We start from the raw sequence: 21925 nt of genomic DNA on the forward strand, positions 1-21925 counted from the left end.
GAGATGGTGAGGACCATGGGGAGATGGTGAGGACCATGGGGGAGATGGTGAGGACCATGGGGGAGATGGTGAGGACCACAAGGAGATGGTGAGGACTATGGGAGACATGGTGAGGACCATGGGGAGATGGTGAGGACCACGGGGGAGATGGTGAGGACCATGGGGAGATGGTGAGGACCATGGGGGAGATGGTGAGGACCATGGGGAGATGGTGAGGACCACGGGGGAGATGGTGAGGACCACGGGGAGATGGTGAGGACCACAAGGAGATGGTGAGGACCATGGGGAGATGATGAGGACCACAGGGGTGATGGTGAGGACCACGGGGAGATGGTGAGGACTATGGGGGAGATGGTGAGGACCATGGGGAGATGGTGAGGACCATGGGGGAGATGGTGAGGACCACGGGGGAGATGGTGAGGACCACAAGGAGATGGTGAGGACTATGGGAGACATGGTGAGGACCATGGGGGAGATGGTGAGGACCATGGGGAGATGGTGAGGACCACGGGGGAGATGGTGAGGACCATGGGGAGATGGTGAGGACCACGGGGAGATGGTGAGGACTATGGGGGAGATGGTGAGGACCACAAGGAGATGGTGAGGACTATGGGAGACATGGTGAGGACCATGGGGAGATGGTGAGCACCATGGGGGAGATGGTGAGGACCATGGGGGAGATGGTGAGGACTATGGGAGACATGGTGAGGACCATGGGGAGATGGTGAGGACCATGGGGGAGATGGTGAGGACCATGGGGTGATGGTGAGGACCATGGGGGAGATGGTGAGGACCATGGGGGAGATGGTGAGGACCATGGGGAGATGGTGAGGACCACAGGGGAGATGGTGAGGACCATGGGGGAGATGGTGAGGACCATGGGGAGATGGTGAGGACCACGGGGGAGATGGTGAGGACCACTGGAAAACCAGCCAAGATGGCAGCTGGGCGAGTGTGCAGAAGTGCAGTAGACGCAGCCCTTTATGTCACTGTTCACTTAAAGAACGAGAGAAACAGAAGCAGCCAACGAAGTGACTTGGCCGGAGACGTTGAAAAAGTGACAACTTGGAGGAGCAGCACTGCCTCCAGGGCCAGTGGCAGTGAAGCAGGCAGGGGGGGCGCTCGCCTCCCAGCTCCACTCGGGGTCCAGGCATTGGCATGGGCGTCACGCTCCCACCCACCTCCTTCCTTCTGCTCCAGATAGCGTCCCAAGCTCCTCCCACCCACACACACCTGCAGGGTTCCCCGTGTTTGGACCTGGTTTGGGGTGAGCAGGATGAGAGATCATCAGGTGCCCGTCCCTGATCATGGAACAGCCCGGCTTTACTTGCTCCTTCTGGGTGACGCAGCCCAAGTGAATGCAAGACTCCACACGGTCAGGACCAGAGTGACACCCAGCCCGTGGTGGCCGTCCCGCCCAGCAGCCCTGCTTCCACCCGGCTTCTCCTGGTGCAGCTGGTGTGTCCAAAAGTGCAGCCACACACACTCAGCAGGGGAGACTCACCTGAAAGACCGCCAGCCCAAGACCCTCTGTGGAGGGACGGTGGGTAGAAAGCTGATCAATTATCCTGGACCCAAGGCAGCAGGTCCAGACACTGAGGGAGGGGAACACACAATTCCATCGTGTCAGCGCCCTCTGCCTCAGTCATGACAGGCAACCAGAGAAAAGTGGGAGAGGGTGCGACTCAAACAGCCAAGATGCGTGGAAACAACCTAAATGCCCATTGACAGACGGCTGCATGGTGACGTTGTGGTGCACACACACACACACACACACACAATGGAACACTGCTCAACCGTAGAAAGAATGAAATAACGGCATCTGCAGCAACATGGATGGACCTAGAGACGATCACACTAAGTGAAGTGAGTCAGACAGAGGAAGACAAATACCATACGATGCCACTTACATGCGGGATCTTAAAAAATTACACAAATGAACTTATTTACAAAACAGAACAGATGTAGACAAACAAACTTATGGTTCCCAGGAGCAAGGGGATGGGAAGGGATAAACTGGGAGTTCGACAAGATAAACAACAAGTCTCTTCCGTAGAGCACAGGGAACTATGTTCAGTGTCCTGCAGTGCCCTGTGGTGAGAAGGAACATGAAATGAGTACATGCGTGTGTGTGTGACTGAAACACGACACTGTGCACCACAGGTTGACACGACACTGTAAACTGGCTGTACTTCAATAAGAAAAACGTAAAAAAACAGCCAAGAGGAAATAATAAAAGACGCTCAACTTCACTTACCAGAGAAATAAAGATCAGAATCTCGCGGATTTACAAATATCCACAACCTGACGCCAACGGATGCTGGGGACACGTGTGAGGAGTCGGATTTGAGGCCGCTGTCTCCCGGCGGCGCCTCCTGGGGAAGGAGCAGGAGGGGAGCTGGGGGCCTGGAGGCCGCAGGGCGCAGCCCCCTCCCCCGGCTGCATCTCCTGGCCGGGACCTGGGCTCATCTTCGGGCTTTGAGCAGTAAAGCAAAGTGACACGTGCACCCAGGGCCCCTCTGATGCCCAGCGCCAGAGGACGCGGCATCCTTGTCTAGACTGCTGGAGACACTGGGGAGTCTACACTTTTATTATTTGGAGGAAACACATTCTTTGGGAGGAAAGTCTTTTTTGATCAAATTCTAACATCAAATTCTCCATGGCTCTTTGGTTTTGAACAGCGAGAGTCCTGTTTCCTTTCTCTGACAATTAGCAGGCAGACTTTTACATCAGGGTCCCCAGTGTCCCCCGGGCAGCAGCCAGGAAACACACAGCTGCCGGCCTGTCTGAGCCGGGCCCAGCCCTGGACGCCGCGCGGGCACCGCCCCTCCTCCCGAGCATCCCCGAGCAGAGACCCACCTTGGTCCCGGGAGTCTCTCCAGGATGGAGGTCGTCTGAGGCCAAGCTGGGCCACCTCCTCAGGAAGCTGACAGGAAGGCTGGCCCCTGGGTATCTGGCGAGAAGCGTTCCACAGCGTTACAAAGAAAACAGGCATTTCCTGGCCTTCCTCCTGCTCCTGTACCGGTGGGATGACCAGATTCAACCGTACCGTGTGAAACTTTGTCTGGTTTTGCAGCATAGTTTTATTGTCCTGAGCCAGGTGGGGACAGGAACGCATGTCACGGGTGGCTGAGCCCAGTCCCGCCCAGGAGCCCCACGTGCCAGAGGTGAGGCTGCGGCTGGGAGCCCTGGGCCCTCACCTCCAGACCGTGGCGCCTTCTGCCACGAAGCCCCCCGCCCACAGGGGCCCCTCTGCTCCAGATGACTCCACGGTGTTGGGGCAACTGCTCGGTCGAACAAGTATGTTCAGCATGTTTTACTGGCGCTAAAGACACCTCATTCTTCTGTGAGTCAGAAACTTGTGGCTGATTCAGCTCCTTTGACAAACGAGGGAAAAAGTGAATTTGCAAATGATATGACACTCACAAAGTTAATACCCTCGACATATAAAGGCCTCAAGAACAAATAGCAAAAGCAAACAGGAAAACAGACACAGAACACATGCAGTCTATGAAAAAGACACATGGACTTCAGCGACATGTGGAGGAATTGCTATGCCCCAGTGGTCAAATTTAGAGTTTCATGCATTTAAGCAGAGGCAGGATTTTTCACCCTTCGGTTTAGCAAAGGTTTAAGGAAGAACCTTATCTCTTATGGTGAACAGGATGGGAAAGAAATCATTTTCATACACTTTGGTGAGAACATAGACTGATACAAGCTTTTGGAGAATAATTTGGCAAGGTTTTTTTTTTTCCCCAAGCTTTAAAAATTTGCATACCCGGCAAAAACTGGATTTCTAGGAATTCGCCCCAAAAATCATTGGGCAAATGTGCAAAAATTTTACTTAAGGATACTCATTTCAGCAACGTTCGTAATAGTGACAAATTAGCTCTGACTCCCAAAGTAGGGGGTTGGTGAGGCACAGAATGGTTTAGCACTAGCATGGAATTCAATGTAGTCTTTAACACGAAAGGTGAGGACCTTCATTTATCGACGCTGAGGTATGTGCATAATGTTCTCTTATATTAAAAGTTACGAAATAGTGTGACCTCCCCCTGGTAAAACGCACAAGGAGAGACAAGAGGAAAACAAAAACCCGAAGGAAACCCGTGTAACTGGGGGCTTTGCAGAGGGGACCTGCGGGTCACAGAAGAGGGTTTTTTTTTTTCATGTTTCTGTGTTTGCTAAGTTTATTGGTTTACAATAAATATTTATTACTTTCATAATTAACAAAAATCATTATTTCAATATTGATTTGTTTCTTTCCTTTTTTGGTGGAGGGACTGGGGATTGAACCCAGGACCTCGTGCCTGCTGAGCACACACTCTACTGCTGGGCTACACCCTCCTCCCTGGTCATTTTATTCTCGGTAAAACATGGGTTGCCTGTTTGTGGCTCATGAGAGGTTAACAGTGACCGGGAATTATGTCTCTTGGCTAATGTGGCAGCTTCTTTCCACTTTTCTAGAGAGCTGTTTGCAATAAAGAACCAGCCCCTCCTCTGCTCTGTTTTAAACAGTCTCGGATCCAGGCTGTTTGCTTTCCTGACAACTTACGTGCCATCCAGCTTTGAGTAGCTATTTCTGGATCCAAGCTATTTTTTTCCTCTGGTCTCTTCATTTTTCGCATTTCTTCTTCAGGGTGGAATGTGGAATGCATTTTATCTTTCTTTTAACTAGGAATAATATATTCCATAGTATGGTAGTAAATCCCTCTTAAGTGGTCCATTCTTAAAAGGCCACCAAATGTTTCTACAAATACTGGCAATCTTTTATTTCCCTTCTGAAAAATTTTCTTTGTATATGTTTTGAATCACTAGCCCTTTGAAGCTTTGGGAGGGTTCCATGCACAAAATCTTACCTGAGCATTGCTTGAAGTGGTGAGTCTCTCGGAAGGACCGGAGGGCAGAGAGGGCCCCACCGGCACCTTGGCCTCAACCCTGAGTGTGGCTCAGGTGGCCCTCCAGTCATCACCAACCTTCCCGTGCCTAGCACTTGGCTGAGACGACTACCCTCGGGAGTCACAGAGGCTCAGGCAGGAAGGGGCGGTCCCTGGTGTATGCGTCTGCATCTGCATCTGCAGATTGAGATTTTAAAAAAATGAGGGAACAAATTATCCCTGCAATTTAAATTTTTTTAACTACTTTGTTATTATATTATTATTATTATTGTTATTATTATTATTATTTTGCTTTTGTAATAAAGGAAGAGAGAAGCTCATCCTGCCCCCCTGGCTTTGGCTACCACAGCGGGCATCAGATATATACAGAACCCCGTGGGCTTGGAAGAGGACCGCAAAGTCTGGAGTCCCAGCCAGGGCAGGTGACTTCCCCGGGACACGGAGAAGAACAAGCCTACAGCCATCCTCTCACTGATCTCTGAGCTCCCCATGCCCTCATCCCTTCTAAGGTTTTACATTTAATTATTCATAATAATGCCCACGACTTAGCCACTCTCAACGCTGTTCCGACACTGCAGGGGCGTGTGAATACACATACGGCTGACGGCAGGGGCCTTGTCCGTTTCAGGGCAGAGCACAAAGTTGTTTTCAGGGAGGGTTCCATTTAGCTCTGGCCAAAATGCCTTTGACATCCCCTGGCCTGGGAACCCCTTTTGTTGGTTCTGAAGGGGTAAGTCCTAAAGGGACAATGTTTACACTCATGCTAGAATTAAGAGTGACGCTGGTCCTATTCTTTTCATTTATAAGAAGCAGAATGATAAAATTGTGAAAAACCAAATTAAAAAATGTCCAGTAAGAGCAGTTATGAAATGGAGAGGAAAAAATGCATGTTATGAAAAGGTATCATTTGATTTAAATTTTTCCTGACAAAACTCAACCTATAGCATTTCTGACTGTGAACTGCTCACCTGGGTAAATCTGATTCCCTGGATATACATACAGTGAGACCAGGTTCTGGATATTTACCCCAAAGTCACATCATTTGTTGTCTTAAATTCTCATCTCTCTTCTGAGTCACTTTTCACAATATTAGAACATAATTTCCACACAGTCCTATCCCCGTAATGACAGACAGACAGACAACGTGGCGGCTGTTTACAGATATTAATGGCCTGCTGAAACTGATGGAACAGGAGAAGTGCCAGGAGATGGGACTCTTTTAGGTGACAAGGTGGCCGTGTTGAAAGCCGGTGTTTGCTGGCACCCTCCAAGTGCCAGCCTCCTTGCTAGATGAGTATTATGTTCGACATCGTCTCTTTAAATCTTCACAATGACATTGAAGTTATTATTTCCATCTGCCAAGTTCATCCTTTAAAAGGCAGATGAAGTGGGAATTCCATCTTCCCGTAATTGTTTCCAAAGGAGCCACCTTCCTGGTCTTTCTTTCCACCCCCGACTGACTCATCCTCAAGGGGAGAATGAGCAGCCCGAGAATCTGGGAGGGGGCGCGACCTTGTCCCGCCAATCATGGGACAAGATTCTCCCCCCTCCCTCTGAGCCACAGGGCTCTCGGGCAACTTCTCTCTTCCCCATGTGGCCCCGAGTCTGCAGCCACACACGAGAGCCATGGCCCGTCTGTCTGTTTTGGGGAAGAACCTCAGGAAACCCTCTGGCTGGGGATCCGGTGCCCCTTGTCTAACCGCCTTCATCAGAAATCAGAGGCATGTTCTGCTTCCAGGCGCTGTCTTATCCAGCGACTGGCTCTGAGACGGGAGAGAAGGGGTGGGTGGTCGTGCATAAGCTCCTTTAAACTCAACAGCTGTCCTACAATTAGGGGTGAGTGCCTGGCTGGGTGGCCTGGCAGGGAGCAGCCAGCGAAGGGGAGTGCGCTCACTCCCACCCAGACCGGACACTGAGGATTCAGGGTGAAGGGGTCGGCTGCTGGTCCTCTGATTATGGCCCTCAAGAAACCTTGGAGGACCCGATTCATTGTCCTGACCTTTCTTAGTTATTTATGATTCCCTCATCCTTCTCCGTAAACCCCAAAGTCCTGGTGAGTCGGGATGTGGATCAGCCAGGATTCCTCCTCAGCCAGCCAGGCAGACATGTTTGTAGAGCCCCCAGATGGAGCGGTGCCTCAGTTTCCCCTGGCCGCGGCTGGCCCCGGGACGGGGAGCCACCTGCACTGCAGGCCCCCCAGGGCCACTGTGTTTGTCAGGGGGCAGGTGGGTTGGATTAGCAGGGCCAGCCCGGCGGGAATGCCCAGGTAGGACTCCTCCCAGTGCAGAGCCGTGACGGACACAAGGCGTCTGCTCCAAGATCTGCGCTTTGCAGACATGGAGACACAGGCCGGGGGCTGCCAAGCGCATTTCCTGGGTGAGCCTGCAATCACTGGGGCCCAGAGCCAGCCCGTGGCTCACTAAGGGCCCTGCCTCTGTTCATCAGAGTGTCCCTGCCACCGCGGTTCCCATTCTCCTCTCTGCCTCACCTCTCCCGCGAGCATAAAGAAAGCTGACCTTCATGGCTTAGCCACCAGTTCAGTGCCCTACAAGTTCAGACAGTCCTCCCCTAAATCTGCGTTCCAGGCCTGTCAGTCCAGCTCCGTATTTCCCAGTCAGTCTGTATCCACACACAGGGCGGGGTCCCCCGGGGTGAGCGGGGCCCCGTCACGCTAGACCACGCGCTGCGAGTCTCAGAGCAGCAGCGCGGCGGACCTCACAGACCCGCGTGCGCCCTCGTGACCTGCCCGCTCGTCAAAGTCCGTACAAGCAGATCAAAAGGCCTGTTGGAAAGCTGCACGGTGCTTTTCATAAATGATTACTCGAATATAGTTTCTCATGTCTTAATGTGGGACAGAAATTTCAGGTTTTAAACTCAAAGGCATCCTATCAAACTTCTCATCACTTTCCGATGGCCATTTATGTAGACACCATTATTCCCCCTGTGTCCTTGAGTTCAGCAAATTTACCACATAAGCTTCAGATTCTTCTACTTGGAAACTTTAGAATTATTTTCCCTATGTTTGTGTATAAATATGTAAAGACAAAATCTGCCTCTCGTCTTAAAATTGTCTTGAAACCTTCCTGACTCACAGTGACCACTGGACACAGGCCAGCCTCGCTCTGTGAGCTGCTAAGCACCTGCTGTTTCACTTACGTGTCCAGTGAGAGCCCGACACCCGATGCCTGCTGCCTGGAGGCTTGTAACTTCCTCTCTTCTCAGGTCAGGACCCGCAGCCTCTTGTCTACAGGAGACGGGGCATTTCAAGTCCCTGGCTCTGAGCCTGATTTTGGAGAAAGGCTGGCTGCTGCATCCCGGAGTCCAACCCCCAGGACTGCCGGGGAGCCTTCTGCCAGCAGGGCAGGGTTCAATTTCAGTCTGCCCACAAGAACTTGGACTAGGTTTTCCAGTCCTTTCTGCACATAGGGTTCCGTGGGAGTGTGCTGTAAAGATACCAGCAAGCTAATAAGTACTGAGATTTTAGGATTGGAGGCTCCCTGATTGCCAGGAAAATACATCTGGTTGACCCCAAGCACTTGTCCTGTTGAGTGAATGCGCCTGGTGAGGGCAAGACACAGCCCAGTCTTTCTGGTCCACAGCAGACTTTATTTCATGGCCACTTGTCACATTTAAAGAAGTCTGGTTTGATTTTTAACTCAGAGAACTGCATGTGCTCAGAGGGCGTGTAGTTTCCCCTTCCTGGGTTGACCACCCAGAGGTTCACAATAGAACCCAGCTTTCAGTTGATTTTTATTCTTTTCTGGGATTGATATTGTGGAAAATGCACATTTTCCCGTTAGTTGTTGACCTGAAGTGCTCACCACCACGATGGAGGCTTCCAGGACTGTGTTAACGAATTAAGTAGAATTTGTGACCTGCCCCATTGTAGCTGTATTTGGAGTAAGGAAATAATTAAGACTAAATGAGGTCATAGGGTGGGGTGCTTATCTAATAGGGTCAGGTCCTCATAAGAAGAGACACCAGAGCTCTGTCTGTCTGTCTGTCTGTCTCTCTCTCTCTTTTTCTCTCCTCTCTCTCTCCGCCTCAATGTGCACCTTGTACCAAAGAAGGACAGAGAGGACCAAGAACAGGGTTCCCACCAGACACCAACCTTTTCAGACATTGGCGGACAGGGCACGTCTAAATTTTTCATGAAATAGAGAGCTCTGGGGAAGCAGATCAACTGCTTTAGCCACGTGGCCCCTTAGCGCTCCTTTCTGCGCTCCGGGGTGGGCACACCTTGGGGGAGATCACTTCTGGGCATGAGCATCCCCATACAGAACAGGCGCTTCCTCCCTGGCGGGGGATCCGGCAGGTGTCCGATTTTTACCACACGCCGTGAGTAATGGCCGTGCACCTCTGGGCCCCTGTTATGAATCACGCCTTCCCACGTCCCCAGCACCAGGAAGGATGGTTTACTACGTAGAATGAAGCAATAATTCAGTGATGTATTGACAAGCCCAGCAGTATATACTTACTGCCTGTGAAGGGGGATGAATATTGCCGGCATTATTTAAATAACAGGGATCTCAACAGACATACAAATCTAAGTGGGCTTAATCCAGCTCTGTGTGACTGACAAGCATGCAGGCCGGCCTGTGTGGCCTCAATTGACCATAGAACAATTGATTCCGTGTTTGTAGCACGGATCAATGACACAGCCACCGACGGAGTCAGCGGATCAGTGGCTGCTCCTGTCACTGGTGCCCGGGGCCAGCGAGGCTCAGTTTACAACGGCAGTAAGTGACCTTCCCGTCTCGGCTCTGTGAAGCCTCCTGAAACACACACCATCGGCCCTGAAGCCCTGTCTGCAATCCCATTTCAGTGACAACACAAACACAGGGCAGGACAACTGTGCCAGAAACCAATCAATCAGATTTGAAATTCTGGAAATGATAGGAAAAGAGTTGTGTAGGGTGGGGTTTGGAGCTAGGAGAAGTGTGTGCGTCTGTGTGAGATGGGTCAGTGGAGGCCGTCGCTGTTCCTTGTTTTTGTACTTGGAGTCTCACCTTATGAAATAATGTTCAGGGACCAGATAACAAATTTTTCACCAAACAAAACTCTGAGTTCAAGGCCAGCTGGAGGGGCCTTTTCTCTGAGAACACAGATCTCAGGGGAATCTGACATCGGCATTGCTAGCTTGTTGGACAGTAAATAAAGCTCTTTTGTTGAGCATCTCTCCAGAACACACCCTCCAAGCTCACAGACAGCCCAAAGGAGCAGCTGGGACCCTGGGACGCCCGCAGAGGGTGCACTGCGGTTTGATGAATTGTCTCGAAACCACTGCTGTGTCCACAGTTAAGACCCTGTTTTCAAACTCAAGAGCTGAGAAAAGGGATAAAGTAGCCTCAAAAAAAAAAAAAAAAAAAAGTAAGGAGTTTCTACTGTCCAGCACAGAGAACAAAATTTAATATCTTGTAATAACCTATAAAGAAAAAGAATATGAAAAAAGAAGATAGATAGATAGATAGATAGATAGATAGATAGATAGATAGATAGATGGATATAGTGGGATCACTTTGCTGTGTACCAGAAACTAACACAACATTGTAAATCAACTAAACTTCAATTAAAAAAAAAAGCTTTTAATTACTTTCTTATAGATAATTATCTCTTCCTTTTCATTTATAACTTCTGGGCCTCCAATCTTGTCTGGGAAGCTCTCCCACTTGTGAAAGTAAACATTTTCACAGCCTTCATTCCTAATATCTAATCCACATTTGTCTCCTATGCCAGTGCTCGACACGGCCCCTCTCCTCACCTCCACCTTCCTGCCCCCAACCAATCTGCACAGGAAATTGGAGTGGTCTTTATATTGAGGTATCATCTCACACTGATCAGAATGGCCATCATTAAAAGTCCAGAAACAGTAAATGATGGAGAGGTTGTGAAGAAAAGGGAGCCCTCCCACACTGTTGGTGGGAATGTAGTTTGGTGTAGCCATTATGGAAAACAGTATGGAGATTCTTTAAAAACTAAAAATAGACTTACCCTATGATCCAGCAATCCCCCTCCTGGGCATATATCCAGAGAGAACTCTAATTTGAAAAGATACACGCACCCAAACTTCATAGTAGCACTATTTATAACAGCCAAGACATGGAAACAGCCTAACTGTCCATTGACATATTATTGGTTAAAAAAGCTATGGTATATATATACAATGGGATACTACTCAGCCATAAAAAAGAATAAAATAATGCCATTTGCAGCAACATGGATGGAACTGGAGATCGTCATACTAAGTGAAGTAAGCCAGAAAGAGAAAGAAAAGTACCGTATGATATCACTCATATGTGGAATCTAAAAAAAGAAAAAAGAAGACATTAATGAACTTGTCTGAAAAATGGAAACAGACTCACAGACATAGCAAACAATTTTATGGTTTCTTAGAGGGGGCAAAGGGGGTGGGAAGGGATGAATTGGGACTTTGAGATGTGCAGATACTACTATATATAAAATAGATGAATAAGGTCCTTCTGTTTAGCATAAGAAACTGTACTCAATATCTTATAATAATCCATAATGAAAAAGAATATAAAAACAAACATATTTATGTGTATGTATGACTGAAACATGGTGCTGTACAACAGAAATTGACATATGGTAAACTGACTAGACTTCCATAAAAAAAATAATAATTGAAGTGGTCTTTTAGTGGAAGACAGAGTTGATTATAAGTAGCAAGCTTTTCACATAGTAAAAGGCAAAAGGCGGGGTCCCCAGTGACTCCCATGGCTGCCCACCTCACTTCTGGTCCCCTTCCTCAGAAGGCTCTAGGTCCATAAATCAGATTTTCTTATCTTCACCTCCTGAAACTCACTTTTATTGTTTACTTCTCAGAAAGGGCTTTCTAGCCACACAACTTTATGCAAAAAGGGCATTCTTAGCAGGAAGGGGCCACTTTAGGAATGCTGGCTCCACTCTCTTGCTGTCGGGGGCATCGCTGACGTCAGGCTGCTCACCGTGTCTGTCTTCACTGCCCCGCTCAATCAGAAAAGGCCAAGGACACATTTTTTTAAATTATTACAGTTTCATAGTAAGTCTCTCAACATCATAAAGCAGCCGTAAGTCAGGTTACCTTTTCCCATTTCCTTTGTTGTAAATGGGTGTAAGATCTTGATCTCTAACTTATTGGAGGATGAAAGAAAAAAAAATGACAGAGGCTAAAAGAGCGAGAAGAAATAGTCCTACTCCGCGTGCACAAGTCAAAAGCAACGTTCCGTTCACAGAACGCGCGGGGGTCAAAACGTGCCGAAGTGCATCCGAGCGGCACCGGCGCGGGCGGTCCTGCGAGAGCCGCCACGGCTCCCTCCTGCACCCCAGCTTGCGGCTGGGACGCCTGAGCGGGGAGACGCTCGGCCGTCCGGACACGGCTGGCGAGTCTGGACAGAAGGAAGCCGCGTGAAGAGGGCTCCTTAACGGCAGTTCGAATAGAGGGAATTCGCGTTCGGTTCTTCCTCTCGTGCTTTCAAACCCCGCTCTGTCCCGCCCGAAACCAGGAAGCACTGTGCACCTCTACTGAGAAGGCGACACTTTTTTTTCTGTAGCTGCAGTGGAGGGGACTTGCAGTGTTGGGTTAGCTTCTGGTGCACAGCACAGTGCTTCCATTTTATGTATATACATATTCTTTCCCACATTTCTTTCTCATTATAGGCTGTTACAAGATACCGGGTGTGGTTCCCTGTGCCGTACAGCAGGTCCGTGTCATTTATCTATTTACACACAGTAGTGTGTGTCTGCACATCCCAAAGTCCCAGCTTCTCTCTCCCTCCCCGCCCCTTCCCCGTGGTAACCGTAGTTTGTTTTCTGTCTCTGTGAGCCTATTTCTGTCACTTGTGTCATTCTCTTTTTAGAGCCCACTTACAAGCAATGCCATATGGTATTGCCTTTCTCCGTCTGACTTAGAGAAGGTGACAGTTTGAGTGACACCGGATGGTTGAGTTTGTGGGGCAACAGTGAACCTTGGGAAAAGCTGCTGTTTTTGCTCCACAGACAGGAGAAGGCGCCCCTACTTCAGGTCTGAGAAACGGCAGAGGTCCTGCCAGGGGAAAGCCCTCCAAAAGGCAGCGGCCGTCTGGCGTGATTTGGTGCCTTCGGTCTCTGGGGAGCCACCCCGGCCTGGCCAGGGATCGGTGTGGACTGAAGTGACAACCTGAGGCGAAGCCCGGGAGGACTGCCAGCATGGCTCAGACCCACCCGTCCTGGGTGCTCCTCCCTCTGCAGAGCAGGGGTGACGGCCGACTTTGCAAACCAAACACTAACGAGGCGCCAGGCGGGCCTAGTGGGGATGTGACGTCAGAGCCTCTGCCTTCTTCACTGGAACTGAGAACTCTCTTTCCCTGGACACCTTCGCTCTCGGAGTGTTCCTGGAGCACGTGGCCTCCGCTCTCTCAAGAGTCCTTGACGGGCGAGGTGGCGACAAGTCTCCCACCCCCGCACTGGGCTCTGCGCAAAGCGATGCTCCGGCCCAGGGTCCTGGAGGCCGCCCTATTTTGGGAAGCCCTGCGCTTCCTCTGGCTGTCAGGGCTCACAGCATCGCACCCGGGTTATCTGAGAGCACCCAGGGGGGCAAAGTGTGAAGTGAGAAGGCGCTGCCCCACTGCAGACAGGGCCTGGGGGCGGGGGTCCCGGAAGTGGTGGGCTTCCTGTCCCACTGAGAGAGGGACGGTGACCTCCCCGGTGGGAAGGGACAACCTCCATCCAGCCGGAGTGGGTCTGTGTGACCCCCGACAGACCACGAGTGTGAGCTCTGAGGGGGCCGCTGCCATGGGGGACACCTGTGTTGGTTTCTTCGGGAGACTTTGGATTCTCAAAACTTGAATAACTGTTGAAATAAAATAGTGCCTTTCCAAACACATACTGTGAAGGAGAACTTTGCCCTGATTCGTAAAGTCAGAGCTCACTGCCAGACGGCCTGCGGGCACAAGCGCACGGGAACTGATGTTAACGAAGGCACATAAACGCAGCGGAGGGGAGTATCTCCTCACGTGCGTTCAAAAGAACAGGAAAACCCAGGGAAGGTCTGTCCCTCCACCACTGGGCGGGCTGGTTTGAAGGGTTGGGAGCTGCGCCCACCGGCTCATGAGACGGAGCCCGGCCGGGGCCTCGCGAAGAGCACCTGCCTGGCTCCCTAGCATGCTCGCTGGGAGCTGAAGGCGACTTCTGCTCGCAGATGCCAGATACCAGCAGGGACAAAGGAGAGTGGTCTTTCCATTGGTTTTGTGGCCTCCTGTCCGGGGGGGTCCTGTCTCCTCGACCAGCTCCTGTAGGAGGAATGTCGGCCATGTAGACGCATGGAGTGTGCCTCCCACCCAGGGGAGGAAGACGGCGCGGGGTCCCCGCCTCTGGTTCCCAGGGGTTTCTTGACTGAAGGCACAGCAGGTGATGGCCCGGCAATGGGGATGCTCCCCAGGAGTGCCCCGAGGGTCTCCCCCCTCGGCAAGGGAGGGGCGCTCACTGGGAGAACCACGGTGGGGGGACCCTCCCCAGTCTGTCTGCAGAGACCACCCCGGGCAGCAGAGCTGGCGGAGAAGGGTGCAGACCAGGGGGCATTCACAGGAATGCCATGTCACCTGTGCCCTCAACCCACGACACAGTCCTGCCGGGCTCCTGGGACAGGGACACTCAGCTGGGACTTGAGTCTGAGGGCCCTCGCCTCCCAGTGCCCAGTGGGCAGCCCTGACCGGGGTGTGGGGCCCCCACAGAGGGCAGCTCCGAAGCTGGTTCCAGACTCATTTCCCCGCGTGGGTCCCCAGGGGGCCTCTTGCCTCAAGATGGGAACAGAGAAGCTGATTCCTTCTCCTCCCATGCTCCCCTCCCTGCACCCACTGTGTCCACTCAGCTTCCAAAGACGGCCTCCCATCAGGAGGGCTCCCAGCACGGCCTGCCTACCCCCAGGGGGAGCAGGGAGGGACCCGGACTTTTCTGTTGAAGAGTTCCTCCCCGTCCCCGTGGAAACCACTCTTGTCTGCAGTCCCATCCTGGTGTGTCCACAAGCCCCGTGTCTGTGCCCTCCGAGGGCCCGGGGCGGGGGGACGCGTGCGGGTGCGCGTGCAGGAGAGGGTCAGGAGGAGGGTAGAGCTCAGAACTGGAGACCAAGACGGGATTCAGGACAATGCTCAGGACTCTGAGGATTTTGATGGCAAATCAGGAAGAAAATGAGTAAGCAGAAAAGAAAAGATAGTACTTACCTAACATCAGAAAAACGTTTCAGGAAATCTAACTGCAAATTACATCCCCAGACAGATGCACATCTGAAGCTGCAGTCACTGGTTTTGTTTTAATTGTTCAACCCCTTGAAAGCTTCAACCCATCATATTTGCACAGCTGGAAGGCCCAGCCCCAGACACTGGGGGGTTACTGCCCCCAGCAGGGCCTAGGGGTCTGGGGCTGGGCTGCCGGACACGGGCACGGATCGGGTGTAGGCAAGCCATTGAGAGCTGACCTGTGGGCCGGGAGCCTCTGACAGACGGAGGGTCCCCAAAGCTGGGCTGGGGGAGGCGCTGCCGTGGACGTTCCGCTGGAAGTCCCACCCGGTCAGGCTCCAGGTCATAGAACGAGCACATCCATCACCTCTGTGATGACGCGGGGCCCAGCGTGCGCCGTGGACGCGAGCGGAGTTTGGATGGAGACACTTAGGAAGAGAGATGCCTCAGAGGGTAGAGACGGCTTCCTGCAGAGTCCAGGGCGGCGGGTGCAGCGCAGCCCAGCCGGGGCCACACTCTTCTTTCCTGACCCGTCTCTGTTTTATCTGTTTAGGATCCCATCGTGTCTCCGTCTGTGTGACCTGTCTCTGCACCTACGTGTCCACCTTTCCATCTGCACCCGTGTCCACATCTGTGTGTTTATCTCTGTGCCTGTTCCCATAGCCATACTGACCTCTGTCAGCACCGCGCCCGTCGTCGACAGGCCATCCGCTCCTGCCCTCCGCTCGCAGCTGCGTCCATGTCATCTACACCGGCACCTCTGGCTCCGTGTCCATCTCCATAACCAAACCTATACTTACGTCCATCTCTATCTCCATATGTATTATCTGAAGTGGCATTTGGAAAAAAATGGAGACGTGTAAGGTGAAAGTTACCTTTTAATCTCACACCCAGATATCAGCGCTAATGGTTTGATAGGTTCTTTTTCTATGTATTTGTCCGTATTGTACATACATGGAATAAGACGGCATTTACACTTTCAAGCCCTGGTTTTGCACGTATGTCATACAAGCGTTTTCCAACATCATCACGGAGTCTCATTGCTCAAAAAACGTTTATTCCTACAACCTCCCAAAACGCACAGAACCTCCCCCCGCGGTTAGACTTACAAACTGGCAGCGACAGGTGGCACTCCAGTGAACATCTCTGTGCGCTGAGCTTCTCGGGACTTGGAGAGAGAGTGCAGGGTTTCAGCCGTACACCTGAGGTGCTAAGCTGAGATGCAGACGTGTCCTGGGCGTCCTGAAGCTGAAACGCATCCAGAAAGTGCTGTGTGTTGGCTCCCTGGCCTCACTGGTGGTGTGCGCTGGAAGGAGAAGCGTGGCGGGACACCGGTGCTGGTGCTCACAGAGGTGCCCGGACCCCGCGCGGCTCACACACGGGCCTCCCTGCCACCAGGGAAGGCAGGCACGGTCCACAAGCTGGACGTGCTTGGCTATTTCACTCAAATTTGGCGTCCCTGGGGAATTCGCACAAGTCATGAGAGTTTTCATGGAGACCACTGACTTCAGGTGTGTCAAACCTCCCGTGAACAACAGAAAACCCTGGTGATAATGTCCCTCAGCACAGGCTTCTCTTTAGGCTCAGCCAGGAGCTGCGACTTTCCTCCCAAGTGGCTGATATTTTAATAATACTTTCACTGTTGCGTAAACTTAACCTTGGGTCATCTGCCTGGAAACGCACCATCCCCCACCAGCAGCCGATTTCTTCTGATAAATCCTTAAGAGAGGCGTTCATACCTTGAGAGACGCCCACTGAACAAGCCTGGCGGAGCCCAGGGGTGCAGAGCTCCGGGTCAGAGACGCCGCGGCAAACCGGGCACCCCCGTGGGCGACGGGGGCGGCTCTCACGTGGCTGCTGTGCCGCCCCTCGGGCCCCATGCCCCCCAGCTGGGCAGGAGGTTCAAGGCCTCTGCACGGGGCATCGCGGGAAGGCTCAGGGCAACTTCCTGCAACAGAAAAGCTCCGTCCAGTGGTCCCCTGGTCAGGACACAGGAGCCAGGCCTTGTGCCGGACGGCTGGTGAGAAGCCAGGTGCTGGGAGGACCTCCTGATCCTGCCCAGACGGAGGTACCAGTCCTTCCCCTCGGGCCAGGCCGGGCCTGCTCCTGGGCTCTCATTCTCGTGCCTGGCGCGGTGACAACCCAGCGTCCTTCCGGCACTTGCTGTCAGACCCAGGACCACTCTGGTGCTCAAGGGACGGGCCTCACAGCCGCCTGCAATATCCAGGGGCCTCCCCGGCCACATCCACAGAGAAGGCCTGCTCACGTCTGTGCCCTGAGGTCCCCCCTCTCCTCCGCCCTGCTCTGTCTCCTGCCCTCCTGGCCTCCAAATGCCTCCACCAGGTGCCACCCCCTCCCCCGCCGCTGGATGGTGGGGAGCAGAATCGGGCTGGGCAGAGAGTCTGGGGAGGCTGCCGCTGTGGCAGGAGCCAGTCCCGCTGGGTCCTGCTTCTGCCGCCCTGGAAGGCTCCAGAAGGGATGGGCTGACTCGATGCAGGGGACGGGGCTCAGTGGCCCTGGGCAGGGTCTCTGCGGGGGTCTTCTTGAGCAACTCTGACCGGCTTGGCTCCCACCTGACGGCTGGCCCTCTGCCTGCAGGACGGGCCCCTCTGAACTCTCCATCCCGCGAACTCCCCAGGGCTCCGCCTGCAACTTGGCTTTAATAAGCTGGGTTTTGTGTAGTTACACTATATTCTTTCTTTCTCTGGGACACTGCACTGTTTTCATTAGGGGGTTGGTTCCAAATGACAAAGACACATTTGGTAGTTGATACAAGTTGAGGCCAGGAAACGTTTGTCAGGAGCCTGAGGGAGCCCAGCCCTGTGTCCCGTAACCGGAACCAGAAGTTGGCTTGATACTGGAAGTCGGTTTGATTTTTTTGCAGTGCTTGTGATAACAGACACCGTGATAAAGATGCTTGCATCTCCGCCCGCTCAGTCCGTTTTGCAGGTGAAAGGATGGCCTCTCTGACACTGCTGTATCCCTGATGCCATTCTGTCCACCTCCGAGGGGCCAGCGTGGATGCCCCCCTGATGCTCTACATCCGTGGCCTTCTTGATTTTACTTCTGCCCCTGCTTCTACCCGCTCCTTGGTCCTTGGCACACCACCTTCGTGGGGTTCCCATCCTCTCGCTCCATCTGCCCACTCCCCGGACAGGCGGCCTGCAAAGCCACGGGCAGTGGCACCACTGTGACCCGGGACCAGAGGCCCCGGCCCAGGTAAAAGGTGATAAACCAGGAAGGAAAACGTGATGTGCCTTTGTCAGAGACCCTCATCAGCCACCGGCTTGATCCATTTGCCTTGGAATTACTCAGTTTACTACTTGTGATATTTATGTGTGTATCCTGCAAATGTAGTCACTTATCCTGATGCAACTTGCCTGGAATTTCTTTCAAATTAGTGTAAATATTTCTGGAGGATAAAGGCTGATATATTCCCTGTTGTCAGGGTCTTCATTCCCGCTGTACCTCACAGGTGATAGACTTCAGGGCTGACTTACTTTTTTAGGTGAAACCAACCAAGGAGACGTGCTGGACGAGGATTCTGCTCTGTTGGCATCACATAAAATTCACGTTCTGTTTTGACAACTCAGCCAAGATAAGAGGCACGCGTTCAAAGATTTGTTTCTGAAAATTCAGAATAAATGTATTCCACAAACTAAAAACCATTTGAAAATGCATACAAGCAAATGCTGGTTAACTGCTACGTGCATAGCTTGCGGGCAATTGTCATTAATCTTTAAATCATGTTCACAATGAATCAAAATGACGGTAAGACACAGTCATCTATCTTATAGTAAATCTAACAAAAATGATTAGATAAAACACACAAAGTCGAAACATACACTTTCCGTCTTGATTGATCCTGGTTAGAAAGTGCACATGCGGAGCCCTGCAGGCGTTCCTGGGTTCGCCCATCAGCCACGCCGGTGTTCGTCTGCTTTCTGGTGAAGACAGTGGTACCCACGCCGGGTCTGTTTCAGAGTCTCAGCGTCTTCCTGGATGAAGCCTGTTGGCAGCGCTGTTCCTACCAGCGTCCACCACCGTCATCGTACGGGCCCGATTCCAGGGCCATGCTTTGCGACTGCTTGTCTAGAGCATCTGGAAGTGCGGGTCTGGCCTGGAGAAGGCATCGCGAGACTGCATCTCGCTGAAGTGGGCACTGGGCCTGTGGTGGATGTCTGAGGAAGGTCAGCGTCTCTGTGGGTGGCTGGGGCAAGACGCAACGAAGATTCCATCAGTGATCACCCAAAACGTGGAGGAAAAAACAGGTTAAAGCAGAGTTCTGACGTCGGACACTGAAGGTGACCTCTGCTCTACAAAGGGGTCTTGGTGACGCTGAGTGACGTGGGAGGACGAGGCAGTCACCCTGATGCAGCTCCCTGTCTGTCTTCCTCCTTCCTTTCCTCCTTCCCCCCACCCGCCAAGTGCTCCATCTCTCTGCAGACAGACAGACAGACAGACAGACCGGTGGCTGGCTGGTTCCCACGGGGAGCCTGGGCCCTCTCTCTGGGGCTTGGAGGTGGAGCACCAAGCCCTCGACCTACTTTGCCAACATCAAAACATGGCCTTAGGATTCTGGAAAACAAAATAATAAAAATAAAATATTAGGAAATGCATAATACCCTGTAATAACATAAGGCTAATTCACGGTGTTTTTTTTTTTTTAATTCAAATCGGCTCATCTCCTTTCCACTTTGTGATTTTTCTCCACGCTCCATTCTGGTCACGGTGTCTGAGGCCTTCTGCTGGCTGAGGGACGGCGGCCCAGCTTGGCACGAAGGCTCGGATAGCTGCCCCGTCCCACGGACTGTCCTCCATGGGTGTGGCTCACCAAAGGAGGCGTGGCTTGGTCTCCGCAGGTGACCAGGGAATTGGGGACTGCTGGACGCCTGCTGCCGCAGCTGCAGGCTGTACCTTCTTAGAGATTTGAGCCAAACGTGGTCACTGCCTCCATTGGTCGTTAAAATGCTGTAAATTCAGGCCCCTTTTGCTCACCATACACAATCCTAGAAGCTACATATGAGAGCGGATCTGTTCTCTCTAAGCTCTGGGCTCATGTTTAGAAGGTAAAATTCATGAATTCACCTGTCGGCGGCCTGGCGGGCCCCCCCCCGGGTGGGGAGGGTGCAGCTGTGCCCACGGTAGGTCCCTCAAGGAGGGAACGGAGCCCCAGAAGGAGGCTTTTACAAGCCAGGGACAGGACGGGGTGAGACACGGCCGATCCCGGGAACTGGACGGCGTCTGAGAGGGGCTGGTCCCAAACGCCCTGGAGGAGGAAAGACCTGGAGACTCTCAAAGTGGAGAATCTTCCAGAACCTGGGCCCCAGAATCTGGGTAGCTTAGTGGGGCCACCAGGTTCGCCTGGTGCTGGGTTCGTGGCTGCTGTGAAGACGTGGAGACATAACGAAGAAAGGGAGATTTCACTGTCTAAAGCGTGGCTTAATGCAGCTGAATTTTCTCTAATTCATTTGAGAACAAATTTTGAAAATCATGGCTCCTGATGGCAGGCAGTTTTGAGTGAGAACATTCAGAAGGGGACAGGAAGGTGACAGGACGTAGGCTGACGGTGAGGACGACAGGCCCCCACAGCCCGTGCAAACCCCCGCCATCTCCGCCCGACCCCCTCGGCTCCTCTGAGCTTTACCCCTCAATAGCCTTTCCATCCCCTCGCTCCTTCGGTGGGGGGGTGGTGCTCGGAAGCCCTGGTCCCTGGGGGCCGCATCAGGCCCTGAGGTCAGCTCCTGCGGCAGGACAACCCCGCCCCGGACCTGGGGGGCCTCAGCCTGCAAGTCTTAGGCCTGCTGGAGGGTGGTGTCATCTGGCACCTCCCTCTGGACTGTTGTTTTGGGGGAATATCACCAAATTTTATAAAAGTTTGAGCTCTGGCCTGAATCCAAGACCACGAAGCAGTGTGGACAGCTGGGGGCTGGGGCTTCCGCAGGGCAGGGCACAGCCTCCTGGCCCGCAGCTCTGCGGGCCCCTCCCTGACGCTCGGCAAACACAGGTCAGACAGACGGACGAGGGGCTGTCAGCAGCTCCTCCCACACTCCTGACAGCTGCTTCTGTGAAGCCGCCTGATGTCACTCTGATATTCTGACTCCACATTAAGCCAGTGAGCCCCCACTTTTTCCGAGCTACAACTGAGGCACCCCCAGCATTAACTCACGAAAGGAATTATTTCATCCCAATTTTCCTCATTAAGATTATATTCATCACTGTGACTGTTGATATCAGCTTTAAATTTACAAAAAGAAGCCCTTGGGCTCACACAGCCTGGTGAGAGGAGGAGGCCTTCTCCCCTTGTCTGAGCGCAGCGGCGCGGACGCGGGGCCAGGAGCGTGTCCGCACACGGAGGAGCGTCTTCGTGGTGAGTGAGCCGAGGCCGTCGGTTAAGGTCCCAGATCACAGGTGACGCAGGTCTCGAAGCCCAGGGGCCGTTCACAGCATCGCGTCTCATCCCCGCACACCTAGACCTGCTTCAGTCAGAAACGGCGCCCCTGGAGCCGGGCCTGTGGCTCTGGGGGCCGAGATCCCCGGGACCCCCTGCCATCCCCGTGCGCCTCGGGCTGAGCCTTCAGGGGAAGAGGGGGTCACTGCTGATCCTGAAGCACGGCCGGTAGGGGGTGCTCAGGCCTGGTGGTGATGGGGGGGCACCCTGCAGGGAGACCGGGGTCCTTCCTGAAGGGAGATGGACCCGCAAAGGACACGCCATTGGGTTCAGGCCCCAAGGACTTGCTCTCTGTCTGGGGAAGGGCCAGCTTTGGCCTCAGTTCCCAGACAAGGCTCTGGCCACCAGCTCTGTGAGGAGGGTGGAGA

At 52.8% G+C, this 21925-nt stretch overlaps 1 long non-coding RNA gene across 2 annotated transcripts; it reads right to left on the reverse strand.

Moving 5' to 3' along the window:
* Positions 1-2247: 2247 nt before the first annotated feature.
* LOC141575202 (uncharacterized) lies at positions 2248-8195 on the reverse strand. 2 transcript variants are annotated; one of them, XR_012502595.1, is made up of 4 exons: positions 8055-8195; positions 4860-5075; positions 2860-2953; positions 2248-2375 (listed from the first exon to the last, which is right to left on the reverse strand). It is a non-coding gene; the product is annotated as an uncharacterized LOC141575202 (long non-coding RNA). The 2 variants fall into 2 exon arrangements; XR_012502594.1 differs by having other exon boundaries at positions 2860-3377.
* Positions 8196-21925: the final 13730 nt, after the last annotated feature.

The sequence above is a fragment of the Camelus bactrianus genome, chromosome 3, assembly GCF_048773025.1.
Source record: "Camelus bactrianus isolate YW-2024 breed Bactrian camel chromosome 3, ASM4877302v1, whole genome shotgun sequence".
Taxonomy (NCBI): Eukaryota; Metazoa; Chordata; class Mammalia; order Artiodactyla; family Camelidae; genus Camelus; species Camelus bactrianus.